At 42.8% G+C, this 15535-nt stretch overlaps 2 long non-coding RNA genes across 2 annotated transcripts; both read right to left on the bottom strand.

The window, feature by feature from the left end:
- Window positions 1–1667: 1667 nt before the first annotated feature.
- LOC148814057 (uncharacterized) lies at window positions 1668–7628 on the bottom strand. Its single transcript, XR_016086178.1, has 4 exons — window positions 3861–7628; window positions 3076–3217; window positions 2713–2753; window positions 1668–2394 (listed from the first exon to the last, which is right to left on the bottom strand). It is a non-coding gene; the product is annotated as an uncharacterized LOC148814057 (long non-coding RNA).
- A 5437-nt stretch (window positions 7629–13065) lies between these two features.
- Window positions 13066–15123, bottom strand: LOC148814056 (uncharacterized). The gene is made up of 3 exons (XR_016086167.1): window positions 14487–15123; window positions 13544–13709; window positions 13066–13129 (listed from the first exon to the last, which is right to left on the bottom strand). It is a non-coding gene; the product is annotated as an uncharacterized LOC148814056 (long non-coding RNA).
- Between the last annotated feature and the right edge of the window lie 412 nt (window positions 15124–15535).

The following is a 15535-nucleotide window of genomic DNA, read 5'->3' as shown; positions in this document are numbered from 1 at the left end:
TACCTCAAGCCAAAAATACTAATAGCAGCACCCAAATTCACTACACAAACCTTGTATACTGGACAACTTAAACTGCTTCTTGGATATTTTCACCTGGAAGGGAAAGGAAGACTAAAAGACAAATACATACAGTAAAACTAAAATTAAACACACCTTGTAAAATATGAAAGTGTCTCCAGTATGACTCATGGGGGGTGCTGTGAAGAGGACCATTAGCAACAACCAAAGCCAAGAGTGAAAAGATAAACCACTTTGCCAACATTACCTCCACGCTAGACTGTTTAGCAGGGTGCTGTCTAGTCAACAGGGTACGTAAAATAAAGGTAAAAGAAACTTACTACAAAAGTTTGCCTACCAAATCAAACCAGATGAGCGCAACCCCCCAGACTGTAGGTGTAAAGACTCCCCCCCATCAGAGGTGGCACTGCAAGTCATATCAGGGGGTGTCCAATGTCTGTTACAACCCCAAGTGTCTAGGGATGTAACTTTTAGGATGCTGGTGAAGGACTCGGGAAGCATAAGTTTTAGTCTAAAAAAAATTTAAATACAAAGACTAGTATTTAGAAAGAACAGACAAGAGCAGTGCCAAAGAAAACAAAAAGAAGCTGGATAACAAAGTGAGGGAAAGTGACCATTCTACCAAAACAAAACTCAGGTCTTCAGCATCCAACACCCTGGCTAACCTTCACCATCTACCCAAAACCATACAAAACAAAAAGGCACTCATCCATACTACATTACTCTCATGCAAACAACTACATCTGCACAATATAGCCAACAAACAACTTACCCTTGACACAAATTCACTAGTAAACTACAAACAAAAACAAGAATAAGCAATAAACAGCACAAAAGAACAGAGGTTGATAACGCATTAGGGAAACTGCAAAATAAAGGATAAACAAAGTACAAAACACCTCCACAAAGCCAAAGCTATACAAAAAAGCACACAAAGCAAAACAGAACCAAAATACCCCTACATTCTGAAAACCACCAAGTTAAATACTGAATAAGCCGACATCAGATTGGTCGAGTGTCATTAAAGATGTCAAAACGGCAAAGATGGATGAATTAATGAACCAGTGGGTTTTGCGTTTTAACATTAAAACACAAACTACACGGGGACAAAATACTACCTTTATAGTACCCATCCAACTAGGGCTCGTGAGCTGGAAGCCAAGAAGTCACTCTTCACCAGGACTCTGCCTTCACACTGGACACCACTGTATCTGTGCATATTCATTTCTACACAACTGAACTAATCCAAAGCCACCCAGCGGTAATTTAAAACTCTTCATAAACCCAAAGCAGCATTTCAGTTCTGTGCTTCACACCATCAACGGCTAAATATACCTTAAAACTCACCTAGATTCTCAAAAAACGAAATACCAAGTTTATTATGTGACTGTAAACCAATACTTAGATCCAAAAAAACTATCCACTACCTACACCAAATGTACGCAGAGTGTAACCTAAATCCCGAGTAGTAAAAAACTGAAATCAAAAACTCATTTAGGGTGTAAAATGTCCAAGTACAGCAATGCAGGGAAAAGCAGATCCAGTGCCAGTATGTATTCAATATAATGAACAGCACCTTGTACAACCACAATCAACATGCAAGAAACACGAACAGATTTGGTACGTTTAGCAAGTTTTATTATGCCGCCATACAGACAAAAATACATTCAAGACAGGAGAACATTGTCTAGCAAAGTACTTACAAATCCACAAAACAGAACACAAATCCCCCCCATGACAAAAGTGCTTTCTGTGCAGGTATGAAAAAGAGCAACTTTCGGCTAAACCAATGCCTCTTTTCCCCACATGAGTGGATGGCATAACTACTCCTTTTACTCATTTCTACTTTAGGGGCTCAATTCAATTTACTCTAAAGCCAATGCAAGATTTATGTGCATGTGTGCACCCATGCAAATAAATCATTGCTTGACCTTAGACTCTCAAACTCTGCTTTTCCAAATGGTCCATAATTTACAAAATGGTTCCCAAGCTACAAGACTAAACTCTCCCCATTCCCACACTGGAAGTCACTTTGTCTCCTCCCTGCCAGGTGGCTCAGGTGCTAAAGTTACAATCCAAGAGCCAAACAGCCTTTACAAGACCAGTGTGCAGAGATTCATTTATAGCTTCATGCACCACCTGAACCTCTTTCCACCCCACAAAAGGCCTCCCCCTCATTCTTCGCTTGTCATTAGGAACTTGTACAGCAGTATCGATGCTCCTCCGTGGCCATTGTCTTCCAAAATCAAAACAGGCCCACGAGTCTTCTGGCAAATCTTCACAGATGGATCTCAGTCTGCTACATCTGGGCTCCCATCCTGTTAAAAGGTCCTCTCTCGGCAGCAAAGGCCTGGTCACCCCCCGACAGCAGAGAACCTAAAGGAAAAAAAAGCTAGACTGAGTCCTCTCCACTAGTCAGAAATAGTCCAGTCTACATTCCCACTCCCAACACCCATTTTGACCAAAATGATCAGTTCAGTGCTACACAATTCCAGAACAAACCCAACAGAAAACCACCCTGAAATGTGCAAAAGCAAAAACCCACAGTGCAGGGCTCCTACCACAGCGGTAAAGTCCATCTCCAATATCTGCATTAAAGCATTTCAACATCTGCACACAAGTTCACAAATTACATCCCAAAACAGACAGTTAACTTATCCCTTCCCTCAAGCCAGTTTTTCCTTGCCTGCTTACCAAGGACATAGATCCATTTGCTTGTCCGCCTAGGTCTTCAGCTTGACACAAAAGACAAATTGAAGCATTTAACGTAGGTTACAAAACCAAATATCAAATTCATTAAAAATGCAAGGCTTTCATATTCTCCCACATTTCTCCGATAACAGTATCTTTCATGTCCATTAAAAGAGCAACAAACCGTAAGAAGAGTTTTCTAAATGTACTACACAATTCCCATGCACATGCCAACAGCTGCCTAACCAATAAACTCACTGGACTTTATGTCACAATATGCAGTCTACACAAATGTACCTCAAACCAACATACACCCAGAGCATAAAAATGCTCCATCAGGCCTCCTAGGAGGGGGAAGAAACTCACCCAACTCGATCCTCTGATGCAGCTTTTAAGTTGCACCCCACTCCTCCGGCAGATCTTCACAGAAACATCCCAGAGCCCAACCCCATCTGTGCTCTTGGTCATGAAAGATCCTCCCTCTGAAGCACAAGCCTGCTCATCTCATCTGGCAGCAGAGAGCCCGAAACGGAGAGAAGGATTTAGACCAAGTCCTCTGCACTTTTTAGAAACAGTCAAGCCAGCATTTCCACTCCCAACATATAGTGGAACACTAACCAACAGGAAAACACCCTGCAGAGAAAACCCACCAGTCCAGGGCTCCTGCCGCAGGATCCACTGCAGCTCCTCCCCAGGGAGGAGAGCAGTTCCTGTGCCGACACCCATCGAGAGAACCTGGCTGACGTGCCATCTACAGCAAGGACTCGACACTAGAGACAGCAGCTGGTGTGCCAAGTCACCATAGTACTGCTATGCATCTAACGTGATTCATTTACATGTGTACCCATGAAATAAAAATCACATACAAAGCAGTAATTTCATCTTCCAGAGCCAGAAAGACAGCCACTCAAATGCACATGAGTTTACAAATACCTCAACCAAACAGGGAGGAAAAATGAGCCAGAAAAAAGCCAAAAGAAAAAAATACACCACTATGACTCAATGTTTAGCACAATAAAGCATCACATCAAGAGCTCAAAACTAGGCCTAACTCAAAAGCAGCTTGTCAACCTTCAGAACACGTCTTACACGCAAGGACAAATTAAAAATTCATTTGATTTGGACATGGATTAGACAAAAGTGAAACTCACCACTGCTCCAGGAACAAAATCCTCCTAGATCCTTGCTTCGCAACTGCTCCAAGATCCATAGGCAGCCACGAAATTTAAGGATAACCTGCAAAACATCTCTTCACTCTCCACTGTTAAAAGCGCAGGACTTCAATACTTGCATCAAATCAAACTGATCGTATCCTTTTAGCCAGCCATTGAGCTCCCGGTCAACAGCATGGTGGCATGTACCCGTGTTAAGACTGACTCCTGCAAGCTCTCCATCACACAGTAGACAAGTTCAGCAATTCAGGCAGTAACCGAAAAGACAACTGTCAGCTTCTCTGTAGTTCTGCTCTTCCAATAGAAGACTTCCAAAGAATCTCTGGTTCAGTTCAAAACTCCATCTTAATTGTCACCAACCCACTGAAATTCACATACAGTACAAAACAAAAAGCATTCAAGTACTACAGATCCCAGGTGCATCCATCTGCAAACATACAAATGACCAGCTCAACTCCTCCCTCAAAATTGAGCTAAAAACTTCTAGCTTAAATTCTACTGTCCGATAACCCAGGTAAACGAGGATGACCAAATCCATTTACAGTTGTATTCCATGTAGACAAAACAGTCAAACAAATCCCTCTTTTAAAAAAAAAAAAACAGCCTGGTATTAAGTCAAATTCTCAGTTGTACATCCAATCAAGTAATGGTCAATATTCGGGCTCTTAACACGTACCTAGGGCTGCAGTAATGTGCCTTTTAAAGACCAAATTAAATTTTGGTTTTACATAAAGAACAATTCAAGGTGCCCCAATACTCTTGAGATCCACCGCAGAATGAGAAAAACACTGACCATATTCAGTACCAAAGAGCTGCAGCCTGGACTGAAAGGGTTTAAAAGCTTAAACACTCAGAACAAACTCAAAAGCACTAATAGCACTCAAAACCTAGTGATGGGCCACAACCAGTGGATTTAAACCTTCCAGCCACTTCATGCATCTACCATCAGGGTGATTACAGCCTGTACACATACAGATCAAACCAAGTCTCACATTCCTCAATGACTAGAAACTCCTCAAAGTAAAGGCTCGACAACCACTTTGCCCAGGTTGACACTTTTACAGCCACATCTCCTTTGTATTAGCTGCTGTACAAGATACTCAGGGCAAAACAATACCATTTTGTATATTATACATCAGTACCAAACTTGTACATGGAACAAAAAAAAAAACTTACTGTAGCAGTTGGAATTGTTTAAAAGAAAAACAAGAGAGTCCTCTAACAAAATAATTAGTTTTCATGCAGCACACACCCCCTTCCAGACAGCTGGAAACTCATCCCTCCCCTTTCTGCACTAAAACGGACAGCCTTACTTTCAGTGAAAACATTTTGGTTTTAGGGCAACTTAATCCTTACAAAGAACCCCAGCTGCAGTCCTAGTCTAGAGTGTACCACATCTACAAGTTACTCAGGTGGAGATTTAGACTTGATCCTCTGCACTTTTTAGAAACATTCAAGCCAACATTTCCACTTTTGAAAATGTTCACAGCAAACTGCATTCACGACAAGCCAACAGGAAAACCCCCAGTCCAGGGCTCAAGTGTGGTTCCTGTGCCACCACCCATCAACAGAACCTGGCTGACATGACAAGGAGTCTGCTGGTGTGCCAAGTCCCTCGTATTGCAGAGATCTACTTCGATATGCACCCATGAAATAAATTTGATCTTTCAAAGCCAGAAAGACAGCCAGAGAAGTGAAACAATGCTTCACCAAGAAAGTCAACTATTACCAAGAAAAATAGACCAACAGTTACATTTTGCACATTTTGCCTGTTGAGCTTAAGGAAGCTTAAATTGCCCACCAAAAGTCACAAACATGAGCCACATCCGAAATTGAAAAGGCATTTAAACATTTTGTATAAACTTGTTTCCTAATTATAAAGGAGCCAGTAGCTTTAAACTAGTTGTCAATTTCAGCTGTGACTCTGGACTCATGTATTCACCAAAACATGGCTAACAGAATTAGGCGATGCACCTAGATGGGTTTTCTGCTTTCCGCATGGACAGAACTGCAGAGTCCGGTAACACCAGAGGCGAGGACGTATGCACTTTTATAAACGCGCGGTGCAACAATGCATCTACCATCACAAAACACTGCCCAGCCACTCTAAATTTTCTAATGATCAAATGCCACCCCTTCTATCTGCTGAGGGCATTTACAGCTTATCATCATCTACATTCCCCCCCAGCTCAAATGACAAGGAAGCACTAGAGGTACTATACACTGCTCAGATCCGTCTCTCCTCCCCCCATACAGTAAACTGTGCAGGCAAGCAAAACTAGCACTCAGAATGGTGAAAGTGTGGCCTGAAGGAGCTGAATCACTCCTGCAGGACTGTTTTGAAGGCACTGACTGGGGTGCGTTTAAAGAGACAGCCACACAGGGATCATACATCGACATACAGGAATATACATCAGTCACTAACTACATCAGGACATGTTCTGCCAGTTGGACACTCAAAAGAAATAACTTTAATAACTTCTAAACTGAAACCATGGAGGTTCACAACCTTAATCAAAGCAAGGTATGAAACCATTCCAATTAAGCAATAAATCAAAACTCAAATCAGCCAGGATCAATCTAAAGAAAAGGTATTAAACATGCAAAAAACACTCAAACAGAAATTAGAGGAACACTTCAGCACTCATGACCCAACACACATGTGGGACGATATACAGACTACAAAAGGAAGAACATCTGTGCACCCACCCATGATGCCTCCCTGCACAACAAGCTCAACACCTTTTACACTCAGTTTGAATCCACTCAACAGAATGCACCATCTGCAAACGACCAGGTGCTCTCGCTGTCTGCAAATGTGGAGGAGACCTCTGCTAAAAGTGAACACGCACAAGGTCCAACATCATTCCCAGTCACTTGCTCAGAACCTACACCAATCAACTGCCAAGTGTATTCACAGACATTTTCAGCATGTCTCAGAGCCAAGCTGTAGTCCCCACCTGCTTCAAAATCATTCACCAACTTCAGCTCAGCTTTTTACATCATTCCAGAAACTCAAGAAACTTGGTGCACTAGATCTCAATACCACCCTCTGCAATGGGATTTGGGACTTTGACAGGCAGACCCCAGGCTGTCAGGCTTGGAAACCACACCTCCAGCACACAAACTCTGAACACTGGGGTCCCCCAGGGGTGTGTGCCAAGTCCATTGTCCACCTGTCTAATTGAGAAAGCACAGAGCCTGTATTTCCAAAGACAGTTGAAGGCCAAGATGTCCCCAGAACCTCACCAACTTATACAGATGCACAACAAAGTACACTGACAGGTTGCATCTGCAGTATTGCTGACCACAAAGCCCTACAGCAGGTGGTGAAAACTGCCCAGTCCATTTATGACAGACTGCTTGAGGAAAGCTCCAAGCCAAGACTCCACGCACCCAAGCAAGAAGAGCATTTGACCCTCTACCATCCAGAAACTGGTACCAGAGCACTCAGGCCCAGATTACCAAACTCAGTTTTTACCCCCACACTATTACACTGCCAGCCTCTCACCCATGATCTGAACTCTCACTGTACCTTCTCTTATAGCTCAAACACATTGAAATCTACCTCAACCTCACATGTCAAGAAACTCACTCCTCATAACTTTAGATCCTTTATTTCATAGTTGATGCATGATTTTGCACATTGCTTCTTTTTTGTACTACTTACCATCCGAGAGCTAGTTATATAGCATTTTGTTACACCATATACCTCTATATGAGTATAATGACCAACTTGAACATCTCTACACTTTCCCAAATCAAAGAACAGAAACTAAAAGGACAACTCACCAATGCTAGAGGGACAGTGTCCTGCATGACTACCTTTGCATGTGTTCCTACATCCACAGCTGCCCAGCAGATTCAGCAAGGGCAGCTTCAAACCCTTCCTTGCTTTCTGGTGTTCCATCTGCAGGACTTCAATACTCACAGAAAGGAATTAGATCACACTCCTGATGCCTTTCAGACAGCCAATACTGTTCCATGTCTGCATTCAGGTGGGCAGGGACTGGGGAGCACCCATCATGGCATTCCACTCTAAAAAAAAAAAAAATCACAAAACATTCACAAGTCATTCATACCACTCAGCACCACTATGGTCTAGCCTCATTGAGAGAGGCTGTTCTGTAAACATAATTGACCAAGATACTAACACTCTTCTCTTGAGACCAGGGGCTGAAAACCATCCCATCCCTGACAGCTCAGTGCACAGTGCTCAGTGCACCAACTGTAAGGACAAAATGTCCATTTCCCTCCTCCACACATTAAAAACTCTCCTCACACTGACCTGCATCTCCCCTCTACTTACCTTCAACTCACCTTGATCACTGAGGGAAGCCCAAGTCCACTTCCCAAGCAGTAGCACTCCTTGCTCCCCACCAAGACGGATCTGGGAAAATGGCACCTTGTGGAAAATAAAGAAAAATCAGAACCCCCCCCCCATTCAATCATTTTTGACATTGATGCCAAAAAGATCAAACAAGGATAACATCTTAAACAACTATTTGAACAACCTATACTAAAAATGCAGGATGAGTTAGGAGGAAAGTAATCAGGCAGTGGGATAAAAAGTTTACTCATCACCAGTATTTACACTTTTCCAATCTGCTGGAATGTGCATGTAGAGTCACAGGTTCTTGCAGATGTATCACCTTAACTTAATCTGACCAAATGCAGGCTCCTTGTCCCAGAGCTGGGCGATCTTGCAGGTTGTCATCACACTCACATGAGGTGAGGGACCAATACATCTGCAAAAAATGAAAACAAATCAAGCTCAGTAAGAAGGCAGCCTTCATCTCCCTTTATACTACTGACAGCCAACTTCCAGGGAAGCTCGTGACCCTTTTAAATTACTCCATCTGACAGGTGTCACCAGGTCACTGGAATATGCATGTAGTGCAAAAAATTAATTCAACATCAGCTTAATCCTTCCTTTAACCCTGACTGATTACAACTGACCGCAGCCTGAAATACTCATCTCACTGACCCAAAGAGACAAAACCCAAATTGTTCTTGCTTCTCTTCCAAGATCAGCTAAAATTAAAGACTATCAAATACTCAGTTCTCCATGATATGAACTAAAGCCAACAAGGCTTTCATATTGTCCCACATTCCTCCAACCCAGATATTAGGGTCTTTCAAGTCCATTGTAAGTGCAAAAATAAGTAGGCAAAAGAAAAGTTGAATCTACACATGTACTACACCATTGCTGCAACTCCTATGCACATGTCAAAGGTTGCCTGCCCAATATACTTCATGTAGCCAAATGAACCAACATAACCAGAGTACCCAAATGTACCCAATGAAAAATGAAGTATCCCATGTAACCAGTATTCTCAAGATGCCCCATCTCTTACTGGGCAGAAAGACTCACTACACCCACTCACCTGACTAGATCCTCTGATGTTACCCTTGGCTTTCAGCCTTTGAACAAGCACCCCATTCCTCCAGCAGATCTTGCTAAAGATCCCAGAGACCAGCCCCATCTGTACTCCACTCCTGGTGATGAAAGGTCATCCGTCTGGGAGCAAAGGTCTGGTCAACCCTTCCGGCAGCATTAAACCTAGTAGACAGATTTAGACATGATCCTCTGCACTTGGAAAACCACAAGAACATTTACTCCCAGCCCCAGTTTTGTACTAAACTTGTAAAGTGTTTATGGTGCAGCATCTGTCCAGGATAAAACAGGAAAACACCCTGCAGAGCCAAGAGAAAACACCCAGTCAAGGGCTCTTGCCACAGGGGAGGGATCCAGTGCAGTTCCTCCCCTGTGAGGAGAGCAGTTCCTGTGCCAACACCCATCACGAGTACCTGGCCAATATGCTGTAACCAGCAAGGAGTCTACAGTGGAGGAGGCTGTTGGTGTGCCACATCACTATTGTACTGCTGTGCATCTAAACTGATTTATTTGCATGTGTGCACCCATGAAATAAATCAGATGCAAAGCAGTAATTGTCTTACAGAGCCAGAATGGACAGCCAGTTAAGTGCACATTAGTATACAAATGCCTCAACCAAGCAGGGAAGAAAAATTACCCAGAAGAAAGCCCAATAAAGCTTCACCTCTAGAAATGTAGTGTAAATGTTCAGCATGTTAAAGTGTGACGTTATCCACCAGAAGAGGTCCAAGAGCTTAACATGTAGCCTACTCCAAAAGAAGCTTTTCGTCCTTCAGTAAACCGTTCTGACAAGCAAATGCTAAATGGTCATATAGCATCAAGTTTGCTATGGATAAGGTTAGACAGGAAAAGAGTGAAACTCACCTCTGCTCCAGGGACATGTCCTCTATTACACCACCCTTGCACCTGCTCCAAGATCCATGTGCATCCAGGAAATTCAAGGACTACTTGCAGCACCTCTTTGCTTTCCACAGTTTAAACCACAGACTTCAATACTTACCAATGGGCATCAACAGGGTACAGCTGGTATCCAGTGAGCATCCTCTGAGCAGGGTTCTCCAAGCCTGTCACTGCACTGTGCATTCAGCTGGCCAGGAACTGCGAAACACTGATTGAACTATAATCAAAATCACAAATCTGCATCACTTCTGACCCATCACAGGAAAAACAGCTACACTTGCACCTCCTCTACTTACCTCCAAACCCACCTGTACCTAGGCCTCAAAAGTGCACAGATTAGGGCGAGAGCAAATGCATATCCACACCAAAAGATGCTAGTAACGGCCCAAGAACGTCGGGCAGTGGGATGATCGGTTTACCCACCATTTCCACACTTTTTCAGAGGCTCGGGAGTTTTTGGAGATGAGAACTTGAAGCAGGTGGATCGCCTCACCTCATTCAGGACAAAGCTAGCCTCCTTTCTTCTGAGCTAGACCATCATAGAGCATGGCATTATTGAGACAGACACCACCAACATTTTGACAGTTCTGGATCTTGTTGCAATACTCCAGGCCAGTTCTCACGCTGGACTTAGATGCTGTTGCTTCACTTCCTTGAGATTAGCTTGGATACTGGCTGAAACCAGAAATGAAAACTAGTCAAATCAGTTTCAAAAGCAAGAAAGGAAGAAAATTTGAGACAACCAATTAAAAACCTCTAGCTTAACCAACTGAGCCTTATAACCAAGATACATGATTGTTATCAAATCCATTTACAGTAGTTCACCATATAGAAGTATTGCACATTCAAGCTCAACTTACCCATCCTTAAAATCCAACCACCACTACCAAAATACAGAACTGATTATGCAAAGCTGCATGTCCAAATAAAATAGTAATTGAAATCCAATCTTTTTAAAGAGACCCTAAAAGTGCATACCTAGTGCAGCAGAACTTTTGCCTTAAACTCAATTTGAGACAAACCTCTTCTGGTTTTGCAAAAAGAACAAAATTCCAAAACGGCAAGGATCCACTGCAGTATGAGATATAAACACTATCCATCTTCAGTACCAAACAGCTACAGCCTTAACCAAGGTGAAAAGGCTTTAGAGCTTGAACATTTTAAACAACTGAAACAAAAGCACAGTACTTGAAACTGATTGATAGGGCACCAAGTGGATTGAAGTCTTTGAGCTGCATCAAGCACTTGACCATCATGGAGATAACACTTTGAACACATACCGATTAACCCATGGTCAAACTAAGCCTCACATTCCCCAATGACTAGAAGCGTCTTTAAAAGGTTTTCTAAAAGATCAGCAGAACCACTTAACCAAGTTTCACAGCCAGTTTTACACCAATAACATTTTGTGCTCATGGTTAAAGTACACATCCAGAATAAGAAAGTCCTCTGACAGTCTTCATGTAGCTCTCTCCCTCACAAGGCACAGTACACAACCACTTCTAATCAGCTGGAAACTCACTCCCCTTTGTGCACTAAACCTCTGACAGGATTGATTGTGGTGGACATTCACAGAATACAGTCTCACTGGGTAATCAGGAAGACGCCATACTTGGCTTAGTTCCCCCTTTAAATTTACTAAATTCACTTCTAAAATTTCAATGTAAGATTTAGTTACACGTGTGCACCCATGAAATAAATCTTACATACTGAAAATTTACTAATTTTCCAGTCATACCATAAACAATTTTGCCAAATCCTCCCCAGTGCTTGCACAACACTTTCAGTATTTGACTTCCATCCCCTGATTAACCAGTACTTATGCTAGTGACACTTTACCATGAAGGCTAAAAAAAACCAACAAAGAACCCCAGCAGCTGCAGGCTACATAATCAGAGTCCCCTCTTACCTGGAACAAAGTCAACTTTGGCTCAACCAGCCAGGTGGCTCAGGTGCTCCTGGGAACAGCCATCAAAAGGCTGGTGTGCAGAGGAGCAGTCGGAAAAGAAAGCCGCTCCTACCTTTGAGGGTGGTGTCAAGCCCACAGCTGCCCCACACAGCCTCCCCAGTCTATTCTAGAGTGATAAGGATCGCACTGATCTACTGGGTCTCCTGACTTGGTATTTCACATTTTGAACCCATCTCCAAGGAATCTCAAGAGGAGGAGGCTGCTGGTGCTACAACTGCTTAAGCAAGAAACATCACCAAAACAAAAGCCTACAAGAAAGAAACCTACAGTTTCACATATTTACCCCGTTAAACAGGAAGCTAAACTTGCACAGTGAATCTCAAAACTAAGCCTAGTACAAAACTGAAAATGCATTTGGAATTTGCTAGCAAGACACTCACACCTGACTCCATATAAACAAGATGCTTTTAATTAAACTATAGTTTGATATTTCAGTCATCTTTGATTGGGGAAAGTGTAGAGAACCACAGTCACAAGCTGCAAAATGCCAAAACTCACCAATGATTAGACAATGTTCTACACAACCTTCCCACGTGTTTAATACTCACAGAACACTCCCAATATCCTTTCAGACGGCCAATACTATTCAATGGAAGCTCATCTCCAAACAAGGCGTCCATCAGCAGTTTGCATTCAGGTGGACAGGGACTGGGGAGCACAAATCACAGCATTCCACCCTAAATCACAGAAACATTCCAGAGACCAAAACACCAACACTCTTCTCTTGAGACCAGGAGCATCTTGTCTTCAACCACTGCCAAGTGCACCAACTGTAAAAGAAACAGAACTTACCACTCCCATCCTCCACACAGAGGGAACCAGGTTGTGCTGTGTAGGCTGCTCCCAACTTTAAAAGCTCTCCTCACACTGACCTGAATCTCTCCTTTGCTTACCTTCTGCTCACATTGTTCACTCGGCGCAGCCCAAGTTCATCAGCAGTAATGCTTCCTACTCCCCCGTTCTCAGTCTGACAGCTGTCACCTGCTCATTGGAATACACAGCGTAAAAAAAGTATTTCAACATCACTATCTTGCATCACAACACTGGCTTGAATACTGAAGATGACTAACAGATTGCTACAGTTAGTTGCAAAATCAAAGATTCTCAAAATATTCAGTTTTCCATGCAGTAAACTAAAGAATGGTTTGCTTTCAGATTGTCCTGCATCTCTAACCCTGATTACAGGGTCTTTCAACTTCAAGTACAAACTAGAAATAGCCAAGGGTTTCTGTCATACAACACTATGTCCCATGCCAAAAGCCATCTGTCCAGTACACAAATTATACCCCATACAACAGTCTACACAATTGTACATGAACCCAGAGTACCCAGGTGTATGTACTGTACCCAATGAAAATGTTCCCCATGTAGCTAGTGTACACATTGTAGTCAAACCTGAATCCTCTGATGTTATCAATGACATTCAGACTTGGAAAAAGCTCCCCACTCCTCCAGTGGACCTTCACAGAAAGAGACCGGCCCCATCTGCACTCCACTCCTGGTGATGAAAGGTCTTCCCTCAGGAGCACAAGCCTTCTCATCCCTACTGGCAGCAGAGAGCCTGAAATGGAGAGAAGGATTTAGCCCAAGTCCTCTTCCTTTCTTAGAAACAGTCAAGTCTGCATTTTCACTACCAACAGGGTCCAAGTCAAACCAACAGGACAACACCCTGCAGAGAGCAAAGGAAACCCCCAGTCCACCGTCGTGTCACAGGGGAGCAAGTGCAGTTCCTGTGCAAACACCCATCAAGAGAACCTGGCTGACATGCCGTCTCCTCAGAGTTGTAACCAGTAAGGAGTCTGATTCATCGGGTCACAATTGAACCAAAGTGATTTATTTACATGTGTGCACCCATGAAATAAATCACATACAAAGCACTAATTTAGTCTTTGAGAGCCAGAATGACAGCCAGTCAAGTGCACGTCAGTGCCTCACCCAATCAACGAGCAAACATCACCCAAAAGACAGACCAGACAAATCCAAAATTACACCTCATTTCTAAATGGATAGCATGTTGCAATGAGGTTCAAGAGTTTAACACTAAGCCTACTTCAAAAGTACCTTTTCCTCCATTGTAAAATTCTTACAAGTGAGGGGGTCATTTGATCAATTTGGACTAAGCAACATGAAAGATATCTGAAAGTGAAGCTCACTCACCAATACTAAATGGTTAGAGCATCAAATTTAGTTTGGATTAGGGAAGACAGGTGAAGAGTGAAACTCACCTCTGCTCTGGGTAGTGCAACTGCTCCAAGATACATGGGCATCCAGGAAATGTAAGGACAACTTGCAGCATGTCTTTGCTCTCCCGTTTTAAAGTTCTGCACTTTATACTCACGGTAGGGCATCAACAGGTCACGCAGCTGGCATCTTTTCGGCCAGCCAGTGAGCTTCCTCCGAACAGGATTCTCCAGGCCTGTCACTCCACACTGTGCAAACAGCTGGCCAGGGACCGGGAAGCACATCACTGCTGACCAAATGCACGAAAAGTTTGACTTGCACCTCCCCTTTACTTGCCTTGAAACTCACCTTTACCTTGGCCACATGGGTGCACTGATTGGGTTAGGATCAATGATCAGGTCAGCATTGAAGGTGCAGGTTATAGGTTAGGGTCAGGAATTTCAGGCAGTGGGATGATTGGTTTACAGTCTGTGAGTCCTGACAATTTCAGCTGATGAAAAAAAATTGAGCAGATGCATCACCTCAGCTTTATCCATACAATTAGTTAATTCGCCACCGTAAAAGGATCAATGATCACTAAAACAAAACACTTGATTTTCATCCAATAAAACTCAGGGCTGCAGTAAATCTGATTACACTGGCTTGCAAAAAAAAAAACTAGAAAAAAATTAACCTCAAAAGAAGCCATTACTCTTACCTACCAAAGTAACACTAACATTTTAAAAGTAAAAAACCACCACAATCACGGGAGTGTCTTCACCTGCTGCAGCTGGGAACACACTGGCTCCAGGGCTGCCTTACAAAACTCCTCAGGGCGATTAACAGGAGCCAATCCCAACCTGTGCTCAGTGTCCCACCTCCACTGTTTCCAATTCAACACAACTGCTTCCAATGACTAAACTAGCACTTACCACCTCATCTGTTAATCAGATGAGATTTGGATAATTAATGATTACAATCAACCATAGAGAACTTTCCCACCACTATTAATCCATTAGTTACCTCAAACTAAAAAGTAAATTAACCTTTATTTAAAATAAAATAAGACTGGAGGAACAAATTACTTAACCATGTGTTCAGCTTGGGACGACTAGAGAAAGGTACGATATCTGAAACATACTTGAAGTAAAGCAGAAATATTAACCAGTACAGACAACAATTCATTTGCATATGACTTAATTACATGCAGCACTTTATGGTCCCAAG

Source organism: Atractosteus spatula, chromosome 28, assembly GCF_055471065.1.
Source record: "Atractosteus spatula isolate fAtrSpa1 chromosome 28, fAtrSpa1.hap1, whole genome shotgun sequence".
NCBI lineage: Eukaryota > Metazoa > Chordata > Actinopteri > Semionotiformes > Lepisosteidae > Atractosteus > Atractosteus spatula.
The sequence above is the reverse complement of the archived record's forward strand: the minus strand, read 5'-3'. Positions and strand labels throughout refer to the sequence as shown.